The 23,162-nt window shown below is 38.7% G+C and overlaps 1 protein-coding gene across 5 annotated transcripts in view; it reads right to left on the bottom strand.

Annotated features, from left to right (window-relative positions):
• PTPN14 (protein tyrosine phosphatase non-receptor type 14) overlaps nt 1-23,162 on the bottom strand; it is a 122,171-nt gene that overhangs the window by 80,088 nt on the left and 18,921 nt on the right. The window contains exon 1 of one of the 5 annotated variants that reach the window (XM_074863706.1): nt 6,084-6,155. The exons of the other annotated variants lie outside the window; for them this stretch is intronic. The gene's annotated coding sequence lies outside the window, so the exon portion shown is untranslated. Of the gene's footprint in view, nt 1-6,083; nt 6,156-23,162 lie in introns of those variants that run through there. 5 annotated transcript variants of the gene reach the window in all.

Consider the following 23,162-nt stretch of genomic DNA (forward strand, 5'->3'; position numbering starts at 1 on the left):
TATTCAGTCTCTGCCTTTGCAGATTATTCTAAATTGGACACATACAGAGTTTTAGCTAGCCAATTCAATTTTTTTAAAACACCCCTTATCTTTCATTACTGCTAGTTGCACACATTTCCTTGCAGAACACTAGCCATCCCCTGCACAGTAATTGTATAGTTAGCAGCCTAAAGATGAAATCAGTGTTAGTAAAAAAAAGTCATTTGCCTTGCTGATCAGGCACATTGAACACCACAGCTATCTTAGGATAAGCCAACCAGAAGTCATGTGTGCAAACATTCTATCCTGGAATAAACCCACCAAGTCCTGCATAATGGAAATGTCGACACGAATTGCAAATGAATTACTCTAAGTTATATCATATGCTCAGGTAAACAAGGCCAGTATTTCCCCCACTTTTCAAAAAGCAGTAAAGTAACAAGAGTTTTCCCTCAATTCTGCCAAAGGCAATCAGCCTGCACCATTTTCTAAAGGTGCAGGCATACAAACAGGTTGATGGATGCACTTTGTGTTTGGGTTACTTTTTCATTTCACTTAAAAATATACATAAATGCCCGATGACAGCTCTTTCACACAAAATGTCACACTTAAATTAGTTTCCAGTTAAAGAATGAATTGGGATGGCAAGGCTGGGACCACTTAAAACAGCTCCGATTGGCACAGCCTGTAACAACTGTTAATTCTCAATTCAATGCACATGTCTAACTTTTCTGTTTACACATCTTCTGGATGTTTGACCAACTTTCCACTTGGGTTTTCTGTTAAGCTTACACTTAGAAAGCTTCTGGGTAAGCTTTCTAAATAAGATCTTACCATCACTTACAGGTTCCTAAACCAAACAAGGTTGTTTATGTTTGTATAATCTTAAAAGCATCAGGAGCATCGATTTTTACTCACAGTTATGTTGCAGATGACTGAAAAAAAGATGACAAGAGACAGAAGGGTTTTGGTCTTCCAAATGGAAGATTATTCCATGACAGGATCTCTTTTCCTAGTTAAAGGGTTGCCAAGGAGCAGCAACGTCCCTAACTAAGTTAACCCAACTATGCAGGCATTCACAACACTCCCCTCCTCAAACTCACACTTTCACTTCAAACAAAATAAAACCAGTGAAACCAAAGCAAGCCTATAAGCAGCTCATCAGATAACCATGAACTTATTCTGGTTTTAAAACAGGATTTGTTTTAAGAATATTTCAGATGTGAAAGAGGCACGACAACTTTTAAACTGACATCTTCTATTTAAGGATTTATTTTTCTAAAAAGAAACTAGACAGTTCTTTACAATCTTTGCGTATTTTTCCTTTTTTCTTTTTGATCCACATTTTGATTATTTTGGAATCTTTCTTCCTCTCCCCCCACCATACTTCAGATTTGGATATCAACTGCTCTCTGGGAATTGAGCTTACTCTAAGAAGCATTCCAAATTAAAAAAGGTTTTTAGAGCATAAGCTTAGGAATTTAAACATTCTGCTAAATAGAAATTCCCTTTTTTTAAAGTACATACTTTGTAGGCATATAAAACAGAAAAACCTAATGTCCCTAAACCACTTCCCAAAAACCAAAGTTACAAAAAAAAACCCAAAAAACAAAACAAAAGCTTTGCAGAAGCACAAGCAATTTACCTGCCTGTCTAACCACTCATCTGTGAGCTATCACTAATATCTAATATGAATATCAATTCAAAAGTGAAATCACAAAATCAGAAGTTGAAATAAGGTCCCTCTGAAAAACAAAAACAGGACACTAAAACTCTCAAGTATCTCAGAAAGTAGCAGTCTTGGAGACTAAGACTTTTGTAATGCTTAAACAGGAGCATGCTGATGACAGTGAGGTACAGAAGCACAGGCGCTGCCAGGGAACTCCAGCAGGGCTGTCCCGCAAGGGGGGACGAGCTGGGAGCCACAGGTGACCCTGGCAGGACAGTGTCCTCACCCACCATAGCACAGTCCCATAGGGGATGAGCAGAGCTGGGTGCTCCATCGGCAGCCCCAGGCACAGCTGGCATTGAACCAGGTCCAGAAGCCACCCAGGGAGCCCTGGCTGGGAGCTCCAGAGGCAGGCGACAGGGCTGGAGACCACCAACCACATAGCTCAGGCAGAGACTGACAGCCCCAGGCTGATCTGAAATGGATGTCCCAGACCTGTGGGCAGAGGGTGGGGTGGTAACCCCAGGTGAGGCTGGTCAGGGCCATTAAGAAATACGGATACACTCAGGGCCAAAAAAGGCCACATCGTATCCAGGTGCAAGACCAGGCCAGTAGAGTACTCTGCATTTTAAATCTTAACTACTTTCAGTCCATGCTCATCTGAGACAAACTCCATTCTGCAAAATATATTTCTTCTGAAACAGTTTGATGACAAACACTGTGTACAAAATGTAAAATCAAAACAGCTTTTTGAAAAAACATCTATCCTAAATGCAGTTTCATCAGTACAAAGAAGAAGAGATACAATATCTGAGTGGATTCTTGGTAAAGTTTAATATTCCCCTTTTTCAGCAGACCAAGAAAACACTGAACAACAAGCCAGCCCCTTTGTTATCATAGACGTTGGAATCCTACTACTTATGTCATTTACTTGAAAAAGCTGTATGGATAGAGTCAATGGCTGTGGAATGGAGAAGACCAAAGGTGGCAAAAGAGAATAAAGAATGAAGACAGATTTGACACAAAATAAAACTAAACCTTTAACCCACAATCTCATTCCAAGCACAACATAAGTTCTCTTAACAGCTTTCACTAGAAAGCAGCTTTAAGATGGAGCCTGATATAAACCATCTATGTCTCAGCTCAAGACATGCTAACATATCTCTCTCTCTACTTCGCGTGGAAGCCTCATCAGCATACTGCCTGTGTGCAAAGGCAGCACATACGGATGTATGAGCTCTCCAATGGTATTTGATTCCCCCACAACACTGCTGCATCTTGCATGGGGAGAGAGGAGAAATCATTCAACACTCTTACAAGAAGTCCTTCCCTGTACAAAAGAGGTTTCAAGAGGTACCACTCCCCCATTGTTCAGCAACAGAATACTGTTATTGACATACACAGAGGTAGGAAAAAACATGTATCTCATATAACCAAGAATATCTTCTGAGCACAATGCTGGGCACCAAACTAGAACACCTTCAAGCCGCAGACAGCACAGCTGTAATGGTTTAGGGAGGAAAATGCTAATTATGACCTGGAGCAGGAGCACTACCTATTAGCAACCAACCTTCTTCACTGGCCAGTCCTTCATGAAGAACTAGGTCAGATTCACACTGTGATATGTAACATGGAATTGTTCCTGATTAAGAAAACTTGATTAGTTTCTGTATAAAATATAAAATTCCCTATGGGTTTAAATTACCCGATACAGATTAAAAAAACAGTTTTTTTTTTTCTTTATGAGACATTACAGTGAAACCAGGTCAAACCACTAGTACACAAAAAGCAAATAAATCAATATTTTACACTTGTTCCAAACCTAAAACCAAAAGAACACAGAAATAGGAAAAATTATTCCTTTGTTCCCTGAAAGTCATCTGGGGCTGGTCAGATTTTTTTGTTAGTAGTTTTAAAAGACAGACTGAAAGGAGCAAGGGAAGCTGCTAGGTGTTTCATGAGGAAGAGGCCATACAGCAAGAAGCTGCTTTGTGTGGTGAAGGGCACTGCTCCAGTCACAGGGCATTCTCCTGCTTCCTTAAATTTATTTAAAGGCCAGGAGAGAAAAAAGGCTTATAAATAATTAAGGCCAAGACAACTCCCAGGACATTTCCAAGTACATGACTTGCTCCTCTATTACAGACTTCATATATTTAACTGTACCACGTTCAAAGGAGCATAAAAAAATAAATAGCATCTGATATGAAATGCACTTAAAGCAGAATGATTTCTTTCACTTCATTTGCTTTTGTACATAATTTCTGAAACTCCAGGAAGAAAGCAATTACTGTCAAACTGCAGCCTGTATTTACCAACAGCGTGTGGCATCCCTCCAGCATTCCTAGCGCTGCAGGAGCAGCAGCACACCTAACAGAAGTATGTAACCCTGGGCTGGGCGCAAGACCACAGCATTTGATGTAAGCTGCAAGTGGTGTGCTAGCCTACAGTTTTAGGGAAGAATAAAAATAACAGTGTACGGGAGACAGGATGTCTGGCACAATCCATCTCCATCTAGTTGAGTTCTGTCTAGAGGAAATCTCTCTGTCTCAAACAGCTTTCTCTCACTTGATGGCTCTCATGTGAGAGTTTCATGCAGGTAGAGCATGGCAAGGAGTATTCCTGTATTTCTGTGCCTAACAAGGTGTCTGTATCCCACCCAGTTATGGGTGGAATTCCCATAAAGCCTGATAAACTCTCAGGAGACAAATTCATCTGTGGACAGATGAAAGGGGGTCTTACACTCTTACATAATACAAGCCCCTTCTGCTGCAAGGTCACTGTTTTCAACTACTTGTTTATACAGTCCCCGGCAAGACATGGACCTCATCCTCAGGCACTTAAATCTTTAAAAATTCTTGGGGGCATTTAAGTATTACCCTAATCCAAATAGTAATAAAACTGATAACATTCTCACCTCTACATTCTGGAAAAGAGAGTCAAATTATACTTTCATTTCATTTTTATAGCTATTACAATAACCTATGCAGAACTTCTAAAGTCTCTAAGCATCTAGAGAGCCCATACCTGTGTGCATGAACAGATGCCAAGGACTCTCTAGACATTCAAAGCAGACAACTGCTACTGTTACTACTATGGTGCATCATTAGACACCATACACAGCGGCCAAAGACCAAAATTCATCTCAGTTAGCATTTCTACGTTCCCAATCCCATCACAGCTTTCCCTTCCCAGGAAAATTTCCATCTTCCACCAGATCCATCTTTACTGTAACAGATTTTTTTTATCTGAGTAGTTGTGTGTTTTCATTGTATCTCACTTGGGTCAGATTCTGCTTTCAGTAGTCCTAATCAAATGTCCAGATTGGTTTAAATAAAGTCGGAATAATCACTCTAATTCAGACCAGTTAAAATTCTACCCTTTCTTTCTTCTCTTTTGCTGCAATACCTACATGTACTCACTGACTCTGAAGTGCATAAATGTTAGTAGGCGCACCCTTTGTTATGCTCTCCTCCCCTGCTAAAGCACCACTCTGTGTAAAAAGGCCTTTCTTGTCCATCCACAGAACTACAGTTTTGGGGATACAAATCTATCAGGCAGACACCTAATTACTCTTCTGCATCAAGGTGCACAAGTACCAAGTATTTTTGTGGATTTCACTAAGTCAATGTCCATCAGTCTCTACCACAGAAAATATGTGAACTTCCCACATTGCAAAGTAGTGCCTTACCCGTTACTTCCTTACTCATCGCTCCAGAATACCCTCAACAATCCAACAGGTCTTTCTAATGCAACTACTGATGAAGGACTCTTTTTGAGTTAGTGTAAGCATTGAAGTTAGGAGTAACATCTGCATAAAGTAACATATCCAAGTGGCACTTGGGTTGCCACTGTGATCAGTTTAGATCCACAAGAATATCAGTAATGAATGGGAAGTTTTCACCACTCACCTGTACACTTTGTAGAACTTTGTGTTCTAAAGTTAAGAAAACAAAACAAAATGCCAGACCCCAGTAGTTTTCCTTCCTGAGCAGGAAATGCTGGCTGGGGGTCCATGCCAGGTATCTGCAGCAGCTCCACCTCTCCGCCATGGCAAGGTTTAGGTCCTCAGGGTACAGCAGTTAACCATTTACAACCTTCTCACACCTTGGCTATGTTATTGCAAGACCTCAAATTAGACACAGCCAAGAGCAATTGGTGCCTGGATGGCACCTGTCCAAGGATGCAGTTTTGTACCTCAGGCAGTCTCATCTAAGGGCTCACTACTGCCAGGAAAGGGAGGGAGGCCCTGCTCTCCACCCCCTTCTCCCCCCTCCTTAATTCCAGAGCACAGCTTGTCTTATGCCAGCTCTGGAAATCTGCTGGGACCTCCTCCTGGCTGAGCCACTTCACCTCCCTAACTTACTAAAAGAATAGGATCCTTTTCAGCTTGGTTAGTTTAAATAGCTCATGGTGGAGCCCAGCATGAGTGGCTCACCTGGCACAGGGAAGAAAGCAGAACCACACAGCTCAGAGAAGGAAGAATAAGAGTGATTCTGCCTTAATTGACAGCAGTCAGTCAGGCTGGCTGAGCAGTTTGTGAAATCACAGCCCAAGGAAGACTCCTGGTCTCAGCAGGCACAGGAACTCCCCAGAGCACATTCCCATTCTTCCTGTATGGCAAAGGTACGTTAGAATAAGTTACTTTCTCTGAAATAGCCAGTTGATTCAAATGGCACTAATTTTTTTTTTTTCAAAATAAAGCCATTTATTCTGTAACTGAATGACATAAGAGGAGTTAATACTGCAAAATATTGATGAGTTATGTTTTCTACATGGACAAACCATTCAGAAGAAGAGAAACAAGACCAGCATTCTGGTATTTAGACATATCCTTCTTTCAGACCTGGTACTACATCTGTTCTCTAAGTGCCACCCTTCAGAAAAAGCACCAAAGGCACAAGGTCCTGCATCATAAGTTTTCACTAAACACTTCCTAGCAATCAAAGATCAGGAAAACCTAACCATTATTGTAAGAGTCAATCAACTATTCAAAATCAATTACATTCAAGTGACTTAAAACCTTTCAGAAGATTTGACAGGATTCTTCACTTTTTGTACCTATTTTACCCCACTGGATACAATCAGTGGCAACATAATATCGGCATCATTTACTTTTCAGTTAGTCACCTTCTTGAAAGGTTTTCAACTCCTTCAGACTTGCTGGAGCTATAGTGATTTTAAGAGATCACATTTCCTGTTAAATATGATTGATTGATAGGCATGCAAAACCACTATAAAAACAGTGAAGGATATGCTTAGTAAAAACCACAGAAAAACTTCTTACAGCGTGTTTTCATTATTCTCTCATGTTACAAAGACACGAGTAAAAGTAAAATAAAAGTTCTAAACACAGGATAACATGAAGAACAGAAGCAGTAGCTCTAACAGAGGCAAGATACAGAGTAAAATTATACACCCCAGTGCATTCATACTGGTTAAGCATCCACTAACACAAACTGGTGCCTGTTGTTCTATAATTTCAAATGATGCAATAAAAAGTTTGTTAAAAATAAAGACAAAAATGTTCAAACATCACCTATCCTGTTTTAATGAAAAAATATCTATTCTCAAGATCTGGTTGCAGTTTCACTTCTGTACTGGGATTTTGCAATGGGACAGTGACAACAGGGCAGCACTTGGAGATTAAGAAGCAAATAGCCACAACGCTTGTGGGACTGCAAGATCTGCCTGAAGCTTGTTACACGGGTACCACAGCTCTGGTGGCCAGATGAGGACTGGAAGCTGCCTACCTGCCTTCACACAATGCTGCTTCTTAGCTGAGACCCTGCCAGGAAGCTATGTTACCCTGACAAAATACGGTCCTATGCACTTAATAAAGGTGTGATATTTCTGCTATGGCCTTTCTTCTGGTTTTAATACGGTTTACACAACTGAGTTGTTACAATTTCTACTCAAACCATGGTCATGTTTGTGTACCTCTCATTCTCCTTCACTTCCTTTAAAAATATATATATATTTGGAAGATTATAGTGTTTCAAATGAGCAGAAACTGGGAAAACTTGGGTTTTAACTAAAGATTTCCAAAATGCATCACATTACCTCTAACTCTGAAGACTGCAAAAGTCAAAAAGGTACCCATTTAATGTAAAGAGGTTCCAACATACTGGGATTTCTTGGTCCACCAGGAAAGACAATGTTTTCTTAAAAAAAATCTGTCTTGTAAAACCCAAAGAATCACATGTACAACTGGGGAAGAGGGAAAGATTAGCAAGAAGCACTCAACTTCCAACAAACCAAATGTAAACAGTGTGGTGGCCCCTCCAAACCACAGATCTGCCCTTTTCCTTATGGGAATGAGATCCAGGGCTGCCTCCACTGATGTCAGTAACCAGACTGGCACCAGGTGAAGCAGGACCCATACCTGCAGGCTTACAGTAAGAATAAAACTTTATCCAGTTTCCTGAGGTTTGGAGCAATGGTCTACTTCCCAAGAGAGGCTCAATTAATCCCATTCAGGTATTATTAGATAACGAACCAGGACAATGCAATGGAGGAAATGGGGCTGCAGATAAGCAATGAGAGCCAAGTGTGATGGGGTAGAGGAGAAAGGGAGGAGAGGGAGAGAGAAAAAATAAAATTAAAAAAGCATGCATAATGTACATCCTAACCCACAACCAGGCACATTTAGTTACATAAGTAGATATTTCATAGAAGATCATAACATGAACTTTTGAACTTGCATGGAAAAAAGCCTCTCCACTACTCAATGCATTAACACATCGATGCTACAAAACACTGAAAAAATCCCTTCAAGTTCTATCAAAGGAGGATTATATTGTGGGCACATGCATGAAGAAAGTAAATCTGTTATCTTTACTGAATATAGGCCTTGATGTAAATCATGCAGCCACAGTCTATGAATAACTGCATTTGTTTCAACAGCAAAACACCTCATCTGAAATACAGAATAGCTGATGGAAATGAGCTAATGGTACTTTTCTTTCTGTATTAAAGGATTATTTTCCAGTGCCCACTGTGTGGGCTTAATCACTAGCCTGAAACAGTCAAAATACTTAGAAGAAAGATTTATGGCTAAAGGCGGGGGGGGGGGGGGGGGGGGGGGGGGGGGTAGGGAGGGCCTTCTTTGAAGCGACTGACTTCTTTGACCCATGTCTCAGAATTACAAGGCTACAAAAGGACCCCTCTGTGAGCAGCTTTCTGCATTCTTCCTTCATCTCTGTTGCAGATTGTATTGATAAACAAGATTTGAAAACAATTACCTGGGTATCACGGAGTTGGATAGCACATAGGAACTGAGATATTATTAACAACAGATGTCATGTTTTTTTTCTAATAATTTTTAACAGGGAAACTCTTACACCTCAAATACCATCCAACCCAGCAATATGAATCTTCCAGCACTGGTATGCTTTTCAAAAGAGCTTGGAAGAAAAATTATTAATTTACTTCCAAAGCATTCCAGTAAGTGGGGCTAACTGCATCAACAGAGGAAGGAACTGTATAGATTGTAATCCCATATTGTTTCATTGTACAAAAGTGTAATTTTATCTGTTATAGTACAATTATAACTAAAAAAAAGGAAATTTAGATTGGCTGCTTGTTTCTTCCAACATATTATTTGTCATTAATTCTACTTCAGAGAACAGTTTTGCACTGAAGACTAGTAAAACTATATTAGAGTGTGAAATATAAGTTGCAGCTTTATACACAAAACCACTGTAATAAATTCTAAAAACTGTGGCATTGCATTCTTCGCTCAGTTTTCATAATAGGGCTTCAATAAATGCTTTACTACCTTTCCCCATAAGTCTGGGCAAAATACGTACCCTCTACATATGATGATAGCTTTATTTAGAATCATACTTGAGGTTATCAGCTTTTAATGAGATTACAGCCTAATTCTTGTTAACTGACCCTATTAGAGAAGGTAGTTGCTTTGTAACACTTCAGAGGGAAAAAAATGCCTTGCAGAAAATCCTACTTGGTCATGAGCTGAAAAGAAATTATTCTTTAAAATAAAACAGCTTTACTCCTTGCTCAGATTAACCCATTATGTTAACATTCTAGCGTATTACTGGCGTAACAAAAGCTTGACTTGTAAACTTGTGACCCTCCCTAGCTCACAAAATAGACTTCTATATTAAAATGGAGACAAACATTAACATCTAACATTAATGTTTTCTTGTTTTACTGTTCTTTACAAGCAATTCAGATTTAAAACACAGAAGTTAGTCTGACTTTAAGTTCTCATATGAAAAACAGTAACGTTACTCCAAATTTAAATTGCACAATTTATAGAAACCTAGAAATACAACTTGCACAAAATCAAAACATCTTCTCTATGACCACAGGTAGGTGTATTTATTGTACACGCATATCAAAGTGGCATAAATAGGCTTTTGACCCACTGTAGTGGCCACTGAAGTGCACTCAGTGAAGGCAAAGAAACATATTATATATAGATTATGTAAATTCATTTTCTTGTAAGTACAAAACCTAAACACCAGAACAGAAGGTGGAGTAAAATAAAAAATGGTTAAACCATGTCTCTGTATGTATCATGTTCTCTTGTTTGGTATTATATAACTGTTATATAAATGTTAGGTATCCCTAACATTTACACTCAGCATTAACTGCAATGCAAGGACAAGCAAGAGAAGAAACAAGGAACAAAAATAAAATGAGTGGAGAAAGCCTGTGTGGTACAGCCCTTCCTGTAATTCTGTCTCTGGTTAGCAAGTTGGAAGCATTTCATTTCTTTAACTTGAAGCCTGACATTCACATTCCTCTGCAGCTTAATGTGGACATGGACAACAGATCACACTCGTGTCTTAAAGGAGCTAAATGATTTAGCATGGCAAGCCCACAAGCTACGAGATGGATAGCAAGAAGCCTTATGTTTACATCCACTTTGAAGAAAAAGGAAATTAAATTTCATAATCCCCAGTCCTACTGCAGAAGTAGGTAATGCCATACGGATGTCCTGGTCACATTAAACAAAAAGTAAAATCTGCCCTTGGCAGTTGTGAAGACATTCATGGCTACCGAAGCTCTGTTAAGTGTGGCCACCACTCCTGTGAAATCAATTAACCTGTAACTATGCAGCATGGGAGCGAGCCATGGCTCCAACTACAGATTTTCTAGAACCAGTGCACAATGGCAACAGGTTGGACAGAAATCAAACTGCAGACCAAGATGTGACACGGGTGTGCATTTTATACAACAATTTATCACAAAGACAAGCCTGCAATAATACAAATTCCTATTATCATGGAATAGTAAATTGCTGTATGTGATGAAAAAACAGAGCAGACAAAACCACGCATGATGCTGTCTTACAGCAACACCTACTGCAAACGAGGCAACAGTGTCAGTGGAAGGGAAAGAAAAGCACTCCCCACCAAGTGGCCAGTGCACTGCAATTCCACCCGAGCTGTTTATTACTGCTAAAGTTCATCATTACCATTTGCAGAGACAAGGCTCCAAGACAAACTTGCCAGGAATTAACTGGTCTGCCTTTTATATAAAATGATTAGCTGTGCTTTAGAAAGAGTTACTAAGGACCAAAGGGCCACAGGATAATTATTTACAGAACTGATGCCAGGGATGAAGTGACAGATAAAGCCATTACAAAGACCATGCAGAGTAAGGAACTCTTGCAAATTGTTGACAAACGCTGTGAAGTGCGATTCAGCTCAGAGATAGCACCACCTCTGCTCTTCCCCCTTCATACTGACAGACTATAATAAAAATGCAAAATTTCACTCAAGACCTTCAGTTCTCCATTTCCAAGTTCACACTGGATCTACTTAAGAAGAAAAAAAAAGAAGAAATCAAGCCTACCACACAGTAGACATTATGAAGACATGACGTTGCCTTGCTTTGGTTTGCAAAGGTATCCAGCTCAATTATGACAGAATTTAAGTATTCTCTTTCAGCTAAATAAAAGCTACATTTGCAGTACAAACCACTGTCCCGCACCTCAGCGTCAGGAGGGTTTATAACCTGCTTTTGTGGGAGGGAGACTGGAGGCAGCAGAGTTCAGCCTTAATTCTCTAAGAGGGAACATGATCGCTGGAAAAGAGTTTTTAGTATCCTCGTGAAAGAAAGCACAGCTCATATCTTCTCCAGCCACTCCCCCCCACTGCAGAATACAGGACACTCAGTCCAAAAGTATTTTCAGTGCCTAAATATAACGCAGGCATTCACATAGCATAAATAGGAGAATCCTTCTGAAGGGCTATCTTCAAAACAACCTCCATTTCTAAGTAAGACTGAAGTTCATAGTCATATACTGTCATGTCAAATTCAGGATATCCTTGTAAGAATAATTAATTTATTGTTATTGTACCCGTTTATTTCTATAAAGTTTCTGGAAACAAGAAACATGAAATGTGCTTAAACAACTACTCATATACCTTCATGTTCCTCTTGAGTCACAAGCCAAGAAGATTTGACAGAATATGGTCTATGGGATTTCATAACATCAATTTTCATTGGCAACCATTAAGTACATACCCCCAAATCAAGCTGCTACATTTTTTCAGTCTTTTTTCTAAACTTTGATATATAAACTTGTCAGAGTAAAATATAGCTGGCCCTTAATACTACAGTTTATGCCAAAAATAATATGGAGCTATTTCAATCACAAAGCCTAGAATTCAATTGGAAAATGAATACTGCAAAATATCCAAGCAGAAGCATTACAGTTATACCAACAAAGAATAAGGGGAAAAAAAGTGGTGTTTTGAAGAAAAGCTAATAGATAAAAAACAAACAAAAAACCCAAACCAAAACAAACAACAAACCCTCACAGATAGAGGACTGACACGGAATCCCAAAAAGTCACAGAAAGAAAATCGAAAAAACAGTCCAAGAACCTGTTTCATGTTGTGATCCTCCTATTCCATCAGGTATTCTGGAAGAGGAAATCAATCATCATTAATTTCCAAATAAAGCATCACTGGGGACCATTAAACACCATGCTATGAAAAGATTTGTTTCTCTTTCTAACCACGTTATCCCATCTGGGCAACGAGCTCCTGCAGGACACAGCGTTAGCTGGTCACGGCTATTGAAAGCAGTAACCCAGCTGTGCCATAAATAACCTGCAGTGAATTAAACTCTTAAAAGTGACAGGTATCTTCAGTTCTTACTGGAGAAAGTGTGTGCCAGCTTGGGAGATGTAGCATCCTGACACCAGCTACTCATGACAGACAAATTTCAAAATCCTTCATTACTATCTCTAAACACTCAAGTAAACCACTTTAACTGGCAGTAGGATCTATGCACTGGCAGATACACATCTTTAGACAGTGACAGCACAAAATCTTCTACCATGCTTTCACAATGGAAATTTAAATAAATAAATTAGTATAGCCACAAGACCAGGTTCATATTGCAGGACCCTTCTTCAGGTCACTGGGCTAAACAAAATTTTGCCTGCTTAGTAAGACTCAGATAGCACCCTCTCCTTACCATGACGTATGAAAGTATTCAGCCTTACAGGAGAAAAATCCCACACTTTTTTTTTTTTTTTTTTTTTAAGTTAGAGCAAGTATTTAGTTTGAAGAGAGGAAAAAAACCCATTACTTTGTCTGGTATAAAGTGGCGAGAAAGTGCAGAAGAAAAGAAAAAAGGTTGTCAAAGATGAACAAAGAACACAGAGAAAACATTTCTTCTGTACAGATAGGAAAGGGCAAAAAAACTTTACAGCTGTTGGCTGATTTGTACAAGTTTCAAAAGTGTTCTGAAGAAGTAAAACAGCGGGTGGCACGAATCCCATGCAACATACAGAAGTTCTAAGATCAGATTCTTCTCCTAAACTCCTTTGCCTGTTCAGGCTGTACTTTTTTTCCATTGCAACCAAAGCTCATCTATTTTTCGTAGAGAGCTAGTGAAGAGCAATTCTAACTTGTGTTCTACACAAAAAATGCATAAAAATCAGGGACTCAAACAACTGATCAAAAACAAGGCTAGAAACCACCTCAACCCTAATACAACCCTAGTCCAACATAACTACTCATTACCCATTTACAAGAGTCAGGATAAGCCATTTATGTGGCTTATTATTCAGAGAACAGAAGAAAGTAATTATACCATTCCATGAAAGTAACTTCATATTAGCATATTGCTATGCTCTAGTACCTCACAGAAGCGAGAATGATATATTTGTGTTCAGATAAGAAAAATATTACAGTAGTTCCAAAAAGTTAAGTTAACGGGTGAAGTAGCCCATTCTGGAATCAAGACTGCCTGACACCCTAGACATCAAATAGCCTCCCGATTTCTCACTTTGCTTTTCCTTGGATCAGTCTTTATGAATCTTAAGGAGTTATAGAAAACAAAATTAGCTAATTTTATAGCAAATAAAAGTAATAATATGCTACGTAATTTCCTTCCACTACCTGTGGAGTCTTAAGAAATTACCAACAAGACAAGATTGTCTGGGATCTTGAGAACTGAAGGGAGTTCTTCAGGCAGGAAGACCTACATTAAAGAATGATCCACACAGTTGAGGTTTGAACACTGTCTTTCAGCAGGAGAAACAAGACAAGAATGACAAAAACTCTCAAGTGGTATCAAAATTATGTGCTTTAACTGTATGCCATACATAGTTAGCTTCCCTTCATAGGGTGGTACCCTGAACACTGCACAGTGAAAACAGAGGAAGAGCCTGGCTACAGACATTAGTATAAATCTGCTTTTATAAGTATTGTTTTCCTTCTACAGAAGAAAGAGTGAAATATTCCATGTAACATTTTATTCTCCTGTAAATGAAGAATACAGCATGCAGACTTCCTGTAGTGGAACGTACTTTTCTTTTCCATACGCAATTTAAACTGCCAAGTTTAAACAGAGAAAAATATTATATGTATCCATGGATATCTAATTTTAGAAAGACAAACAGTTCTCCTGCTTCAGCAGCAGGGAAAAAGATGGTAAGAAACAAACAGTTATTACAAATCGTATGGAAAGGAACTATGACAGTTCATGACGTGCACAGAAGTTAGTAAGGACTCAGCTGGGCAAGTGCGCACGAGGAAAACAAAGCTTCTGTGGGCTCTGCATCTGAAACAGACTGACTACAGTCAAAGTCATCGTGTCTTATTGCCAGCTTGATAAGCTAATTTTTCTACAATGGAAAAGCTTTGAGAAGGATAATGCCTTTAGAGCCCTTGCAGCCATTTTCAAGCCCTACATCATGTTAGTAAGCACTGAGATTGGCATTATTACAACTCCATGTAAGGAACTGTAATGTCTGCATGTAATTTATATGCATTTTTTTCCCAAAGTCATTGTGGTTTTGGCTTACAGAATTTGGCCAGAAGTCTTCAGAAACTTAACTGGGAAATTTTCATATCTAGCATCTGAAGCAGAGCTAGATAGTTTTATTGCATGCAAGTACACCTTCATCACATATTACAGTTCTTGCAACCAAAAAGGAGTAAAATCCAGCATGTGGAATGTACTATGAACATCCCAAAGGAATATGGACTTAAAAACAAAAAAGTTCAAGACACAGCTGAATTTTGTTTTGGTTTGTTTTTTCCCCTAGGAAAAAAGAAAGTCACAGTTCTCAAAACAAATACCTGTACATAAATGTAGATGCTCTGGAACGCTATAAGCAGCCCACAGACCTGCTTGAGCAGGTGATCTAGCCAGGAAACACAGGACACTACTAGTAAAGAGTTTTCTGAAACAAAAAAGTAACTTTTTTTTTTTAAAATAAGAAGTGGCAACACAAAAGTTTCTGTGGCAAATGCATTTTCTGTTGACATAAAGCTACCGTGCATCTCCAAAGGTTTTCTGTTTTAAAATACTTTGAATGCTAAGTATAAATTCTTTCCCATTCTAACTATAAAAACAAATCATGCATGCTTGAATTTTAAAGTTTACTTTCTACCTGAGGTTTAGGCAACTTCACAAACATATTCAAACCTTTAGAGGAAAATATTTATGTTCACTAGAGCACACGTTGCTCCTGTATGAAAAGGTCCCAGTAAACAAAGGCAAGCATCTAAAAAGAGAAAATGGATAAAAACCCTGTTACAGGTTCTGGAACAAATGACATGAAAAGATATGGAAAGGCCCTTACATTTACCTTATGCAGCTGTTAAAGGTAGCAGTGCTCTCCTTACAAGTCACTAGTCTCCACTACAGCAAAATTTATTCCTGTCAACAGAATATGTTTCCTCAGAATTACAAACTGTTTAATTAGCAACTGAGTTAGCTAGCTAGTTTCAATCATGAACAATCTTTATAATTCAGATATACCTTCAGGTTGTATTACACAATTTATAAAACAGTTTCATTCTTTAAGTATACTGTTAACTAAATACCTGAAAACAAGAATTGTCACTTCATCTTTAGAATTGAAACCTGACTTGCATTTCTGATCTCTTGTCCAGAATCAACAGACACAAGTTTACTAGTCCTCAAGGCATGCTGAATCCTATTTAAACTTTCCAGGTCACCTGGATTTGAAAATTATGTTTATTTTGCTTCACCAGCTCTTGCTTATAGAAACTCCCTACAGGACTGTACCAATCACAAATATCATAAGAAATCAAATTAGCAATCTTGGGATGATCTTAAATGCCTGTTTTTCTTTGTTGACAATACCATTAACAGAAGAAAAAGAATCTTACCCAGAAGGACAGAGACTGGAAAAGTAACTGGATTATCATGATGTCAAAAGTATGACAGGGCTCATGACTTTCTAAGGATGGACACAAAAACAACCCCAACATTGTCCAAACCAAGAAGTTGCTAATGCTAAATCCCAAGAGGTATGTCTCCCTGGCCTTAAGTCTAGTAAAATATTGGTCAGAAATGCACCTCTTGTTCAATCTGATTTGCAGTTTAATTATCTTGGCTAATAAAAACGTTAACATATACACAACTAAAATTAACTTCATTGCTCATTAATACTAGTAGAATTTAAACAGATGGTCTGAGGACAAGAAACCACCCAAGCCCAGCAAAAAACAAAAGGTCTGTAGAAAGTCCAACTGAAAAACAAAATAACAAAGCATTTTTTAAAGGGCAGTTTTGAAATTTACTATAAAGTCTAGAAATAGCCACTGAACAATTACAATTATTAATTTAGCTTGCCAAATTACAACTGCATTGCATAATTTCATCAAGTTACGCTAGATCCCATGCAGGGCACTAACACTGCCATCTCAAAGTCTTACCAAGACCTTATAAATTACAGACCAGCTGATCTCCCTCCTCTCTCTGCAGTTCTTTGTTAGTGCCTGGCTTGATTTTCTGTTTCTTTATTTTTATCACACATGAGAACATTGGGATATTTTGACTACTTATAGTGTTCAAAATGTTTTTGAATAGCCAAAAGAATACAAATAAAATTAATCAAGAGAAAATAATGATACATGACACTCATTTCCCTGTTAAAATCTTGCTTTTTAACCCAAATTTTATCTGCTAAAAGTTTACCAGCCAGATTTCCTCCCCCTGCTCCAGCCACTCAGGCACTGCAAAGTGGCTGAATCTCTTTCCCAGCAGCCAGCCAAGAATTCCCTAATTTCCGACCCATGCAGTGACCCAGGCTGGAGCGCTGGGCCAGAGGTGCCCTGACAATCAGGTAGTCCTTGTTTTCCACTGTCTGTGCTAAGCAAACCTCAACACAAATTCTTCTTTTCAAACAATACAACTTTAAAACCAGATATAAAATATTGCTTAGGAAGCCCAAACCCCAGCCATGAGCATGTGTTCAAGACCCGACAGCCAGAGTGGTTTGAAACACGATACAGTCTCTTTGATACAGCTCACTAGTTTAGAAGTGGAGGGGCCGTATCCTATTAAAAATAACAGGAAATTGACCACAGCAATAAATCTAAAGCTTTGGCTGCTGCAATTTCTTATCTTCCACAAGCAGTTGGTATGCAAAAAACATGCAGCTTTTTCTTTTTAAAAAAGAAGACAAACAAACAATTAAAAGTCACTCCAAAACTGGAGCTTCTACTTGGTAATAAGTTACATCAGCCAGTCACAGTCTTGGGAGACCTAGAGCCCCGAGATCATCTTCTCCCTGTCATGCCAGGATATCCTGTTATATTTTGATGGTTTACTGCTGCCTCCAGGCAAAACCATGTCACTGAGAAAGTTAAGTCAGTGCACTAAGACTGACAAGTCCCAAGGAATCTCATCAGAGTCTTTGGCACTTCTGACAGGACTTGCATTACTCTTTGCATGCAATTTCTGCACCCAAGTGATCTCTCTATCTCCTCTGATAGCATTTTTCTCTTTATCTACTGAAACAAATCAAGATCTGAGATGACAGCAGCTTCTTCTAATGGCTTACCAACACTTAAAAGGGACTGCACCGTCAGTGTTATCTCTGTGAATCCCACTAGTGGAGACACAGTTTCTGCTGGGCTGGAGAAAAAGGGATGGGGGGCAGGGAAGAGGTAGCCATGGCTCTTCCTTGAATGGAATAAAATACATATGCCAAGGGATTTCATTCAACTGGCAGAGAATACACTGAGTTTTTTGCCAGCGTAACTGTGTCTATTGTGGGTATGACTTGTTTTCCGACTCCTAAAAGGCAGAGCTTTGCCAACAAAACTTTAAAGACTAAGACCAACAGTGTGGGTGTGGGGTTCGTTTGTTTTCAGTACACACGAGTGAAGTTAACCATGGTCCAGTTTCCTGCCAGTCTAATCCACACATCATGTAACATCAGTATTTTCTTTGTTTCCCATTCTGATTAGGTCCTACAAGCATTTCTGGAGCAGACTTTTCAGGCAGGCAATCCTCCTCCGAAGCCATTTTATTTTTTTTTTTTTTAACCCCAGTGTAAGATCCCAGAGGTTGGAAAAATACCAGTGGCAAGTGGTTCAATACAAAGGGCAGTTATCTACTTTAAGAGCTAAAAGTGCTTCTAAAACATATATACTTTGCCTACATTTAGACAACAAGGACATGCTAGTTGTATGAGATATTTACAATGGAAAGATCAAACCACTGCACCTACTAAAAAAACCTCAACCAACAACAAAAAAACACTCTTCCATCCCTAGAGACTTAAAAACCAGAAGCTGAACCTCCCTGCACTAGGACTAATTATAGCAGAGTAGTTACAACATGTTTGGAGATCACCTCACCTATGAGTATGTGCCAAAAACAGGGCTCAGTTCTCTCCTGCTACCCTGGAGGAGGGCAGGAGGGAAGTAAGTTCCATTTTGGATCCTGCAGGATCCCAAGAACTATCTCCCTTTGGAAATACATGTAGGAAACAGAGTTGAAAGATCTTTCTCTCCCTTGCCTAGGTTATTTTTGTAAAGCTATTTCTCTGACTGCAAAAGCTATGCTAGAGCTGGGAGTGCTATGTGCATCTTCCCATTTCAGTCACCCGATTTTGAATCTCAACCAATTCCTGACCCCAAGCATGAGGAGGACTCCACATATTTTTCAGATCTGCCTCCAAGCGCGAAAGCTTTCCACTTCTTAACATTACTTCTGGATAGTCTCTTCTCTAGCATCGAAAGGCCTAATACAAAGGTCCACAAATTGCATGGTGATCCCAACGGCAGGAAAACTATGTCACATCAGCAAAGGAATCGTCATTGGGCCACCAGAATGACTTCCACTAGCATATTAGAAGGGAGAGTTAGAGCTATAGAATTTCTTCATGCTTGAGGGTTAACTCTCACCAACACCAACCCATCTGTCACACATTGTTTTATGTCTGCTTTGATTTCTTTTTGCTGCAAAAAAAGGGAATGAACATCAGAAATGTTACGGACCACCAGATTTGTTTCATATATATATTATCAAAGCCAAACATTCAAGCATTTTATGGAGATTAAGAGATTAGAGTCCAAGAGTTTTTATTCTTCTGTGTGCAAGGCGCTCTCTTTCAATCAAATTAAAAAGTGGAGTTCAAGGTACGTTGTTAACTCCTGAGGGGAAATGATACATAACCCACACGCACAAAAAAGTTGGCTCGCATGCGGTTGTTTTTACAGCATGGAATCTGTTTCAATCTATGTTTGTTTAACAAGATGCAAGTCTAACAATGGTAATTTACTAAAAGCTTGTGCACTAAGTATGTACAATACCAGAAACAATGGACATAACTCCTTCCAAAGATACAAAAGCATCTACAAAACTACCAAAACATAAGCACTGCTCTGGATTAGTTGTTTCAAAACCCCACATTCCAAACAGCTTCATCATTTCACTAATCCATCTATAAACAATTTAACTAATTTTGGACTACTGTTTCACATTCCAGCAACGAGTTACTGCTAGTGAATCCAGCACAAAATTTCACTATTTGCATTGATTTTTTTTTTAATCTGTAGTATCATTACTGTTTGCTCAGACATCTTTTGCAACAGTAAATCTTGGCTTAAGTATTGTACTAGAAACACCGATCATTTAAATAGCTATTTACTATTAAGCTCCGCAATCTATATTTAAGCACTTGAATAACCAGCTGCTTGTACAACTAATGGTCAGTGATAACACAGCTGCAGGAGGCAAAATGGCATTCTGCCTCTCCAACAGGCCTGTTTGTCAATGTCCAGGCCCAGCTTGCATCCTGCAGGATTACAAACATAATCACATTTTGAAATGATTCATTATTTACAACAGTTGTTTGAGGCTTACTAGATGATATTCTGTCCTCTCTTAAAAGCTGATATAGCTAAATGAAACTTTGTGATGAACAACAACCTCTGCCTTTAGCTATTGCATCAGATAGGTCAAAATTTTTCCAATCCCTACTCTGCGTGTTCCCAACACACGTACATTACAGAATGTATCTCACTATGCTTTATGCTACTATCTTACCTGCTTGGTATCCGTGCCAGAAGACCTAACTTTTCTTTGTCTTGCTGAACATGTGGACCATAAAAAAAATGTTGGTACAACATTTGCATTTTGCTCTTACAGTCAGAGCACAGATACACTTTTAAGTTAAGATAGTGTGCAAACAGGCAAGTCACTTCATTAAAAGGGAATCAACCATAAGACAACCAGGTATAGCAATTCTCATCGAGACTCATTATCATTAGAAAACAATGAACAACGTTTTAAAAGTGTGTTAAAAATGTTAGAAATACTTGCTTGACAACAACAAACGCTTACTTAATGCAAAAACCTATTCCTGAGGACAATTGTGGGGGTTTTTGCAGACAGTTATATTGTAGCAAGGTCTGCAAACTGGGTGTTTACAGTGCACTTCTTACCTTCAAAAAGTGTTTCACATCTCAGATACATTTGGTCTTAATCAACTGCAGCAATCAGTTAACCATCATTCAATCACACATACTTGGAGGGTGACTCATCAGACATCAGGTGTTTAACTTCCATGCTCCTCAAGTAACCATCTAGCTGCTGACATTTTTTCTCCCCATTTCCAAAGCACTGTGCACAAATGATCACAGTAGCGGAAAATTTGCATCAGAGGATTAATATCATTAGGAGAGATCTGCAGTGCCATAACCACTCTGAATCTTTTAACAAACATGAGCTAAGCTGCAAGTTGTCTCTGTAAAAAAAAAAAATAATTAAGGGAATGGAATTTCCAAGATGATTTGGAAATCCCTCTTTTCCAGTAATGTTCTTCATGCTCTATTCTTCAGTCACTACAATGGAGACTTTTTTTTTTTTTTAAATATAAATTCAGTGGTGCTACCTATGTGAAGTAGATGTCATTTTAATTTAGCACATTTCAAAAAAGTAGCAAGTCATAAATCTCATTGTTTTCCCCATTACTGGCAGGTGTCAGTGTATTCAGCACTCATAGAGCATCTGGTTAGCAAGATGTGGCAGCCTTCAATTTTGGAATTCCTTTCAGTGCTTCCCTAAAAGAGAATTGTTTTGATCCCCAAGTTGGTCCAGATGGTATCTCAGAGTTGTCTGACTCCTCCTTCTGAGATAGCTGCCACTATTGTACCAGAGGGGCCAGCAGACAGGCTGTTCAAAGCAAGACATCGCTACTGGAGATGATCTAAGGAAGTTCATAACATCTAAATTCTCTAATAAGCACTGACATGAGAGTTTTTGTAAACAAAAACTATTTCTCCAGCGTGTCAGACTAGAGATTTGAAGTCTCATGCTGCTGCTGGGCTGGTAGCACCAGGCAATGGATTTCTTGAAAACTCTGGGAGTGCTGATCCTAAAACTGCAATAGCCTATATGGTTGGCTTGGACCTGAGAGCCTGATCCCATGGCTGGCAGAATGTCAGAGCCTGCATGGAAGAATCCACGCGCTGAAAACACTTAACAGCAACACGAGAAGGCAAGAGCAGCAATTCTCTAAAAGCAAATACTGAAGACAATCCCCATTACTAAAGCACCTCATGCAATGCCTTGTGCCTAGCAGTCCTATTCCTGTCCCACCAACTCAAGCCAACCTCAAAAGTCACAAAAAAAAAAGAAAAAAGAAAACCCAGAATATCTCTCTGTAGCAACATTTCAATACAGGAGGCACAGCAACACTGACAATCACTGCACAAAGGAAAAAACAAGGGGAAAGTCAAGCAAGTTTCTTTCATTTTAGTAGTGTCTGTTGTCTCCAGCAATGCTGCCATTAAAATACTGTGCAGGCCAAGCAAAGACAAAGCCTTTCCTCTGGCTACTTTGTCTAAGCAGTAACAAAATGCAATTCATCATGTAACCAAATAAATAAACTGCTTTTCTGATCCTTCAGTAGGAAAAAGTACATGTAGATGTACATGCAGAGAGATGCACTGATAACTGAAAGCACTGCAGATTTAAGCCAGGCTTTATGTGCCAAAAAAATTTACAAGTGGATTATAAGGATATTCTCAACGTCTTGCAAAATAAGGACAACTTATCTGCAAACTGTATAAAAACCAGTGACATTAAATGCACCAGAAGCACTGTATTTCTGCAAAACCCAGACAATTTAATATAAATATGCACATATTCTATTATTAATATTTTATATATTGATATCAAGATATAATATCAATATATATCAATATCACCATATACATCAGTATATCATATTATATATCAATACAGCTCAATGTATAATATTTTGGTATTATATTATCAGATATCATTATTATTATTAACCCTTTATTACAGGTAAAACAACCAAGATGTAGAACAGGTGGAAACAAAGTACACAAGGTTTCTTAATAACCCCAACCAACCAGAGAAGCTGAGACTCCTCAATGCTTTGGAGAATTCTTTTGTCCAATCCAAACTGGAAGTGAAATTTTCCTTCTGCAAGTGTAGAAAAAAAAGCTGTGTAGAGAAAGTGATTGTACCAGTATGATTAAGGAAATCCTCTTCCTCCAGATTGGTTTCCCCACAACAACACTGCAAATTCAACAAACCACATTCAGTCTAAGCATCTAACAGCTATATATACTTCAGGAGCTCTTTTAGTTAGCAAATATAACATTGTCCTTAAGCTACCAAGGAAAGAGTGTCATCGTTCCAAGAAGTGCTCCAAAAATAAATCCCAATAAATGAAAAATTAGAAATCATCTACTCTCCAAAATTACAAGACTTGATTTGG

This window comes from Strix uralensis, chromosome 3 (genome assembly GCF_047716275.1).
Source record: "Strix uralensis isolate ZFMK-TIS-50842 chromosome 3, bStrUra1, whole genome shotgun sequence".
Lineage (NCBI taxonomy): Eukaryota > Metazoa > Chordata > Aves > Strigiformes > Strigidae > Strix > Strix uralensis.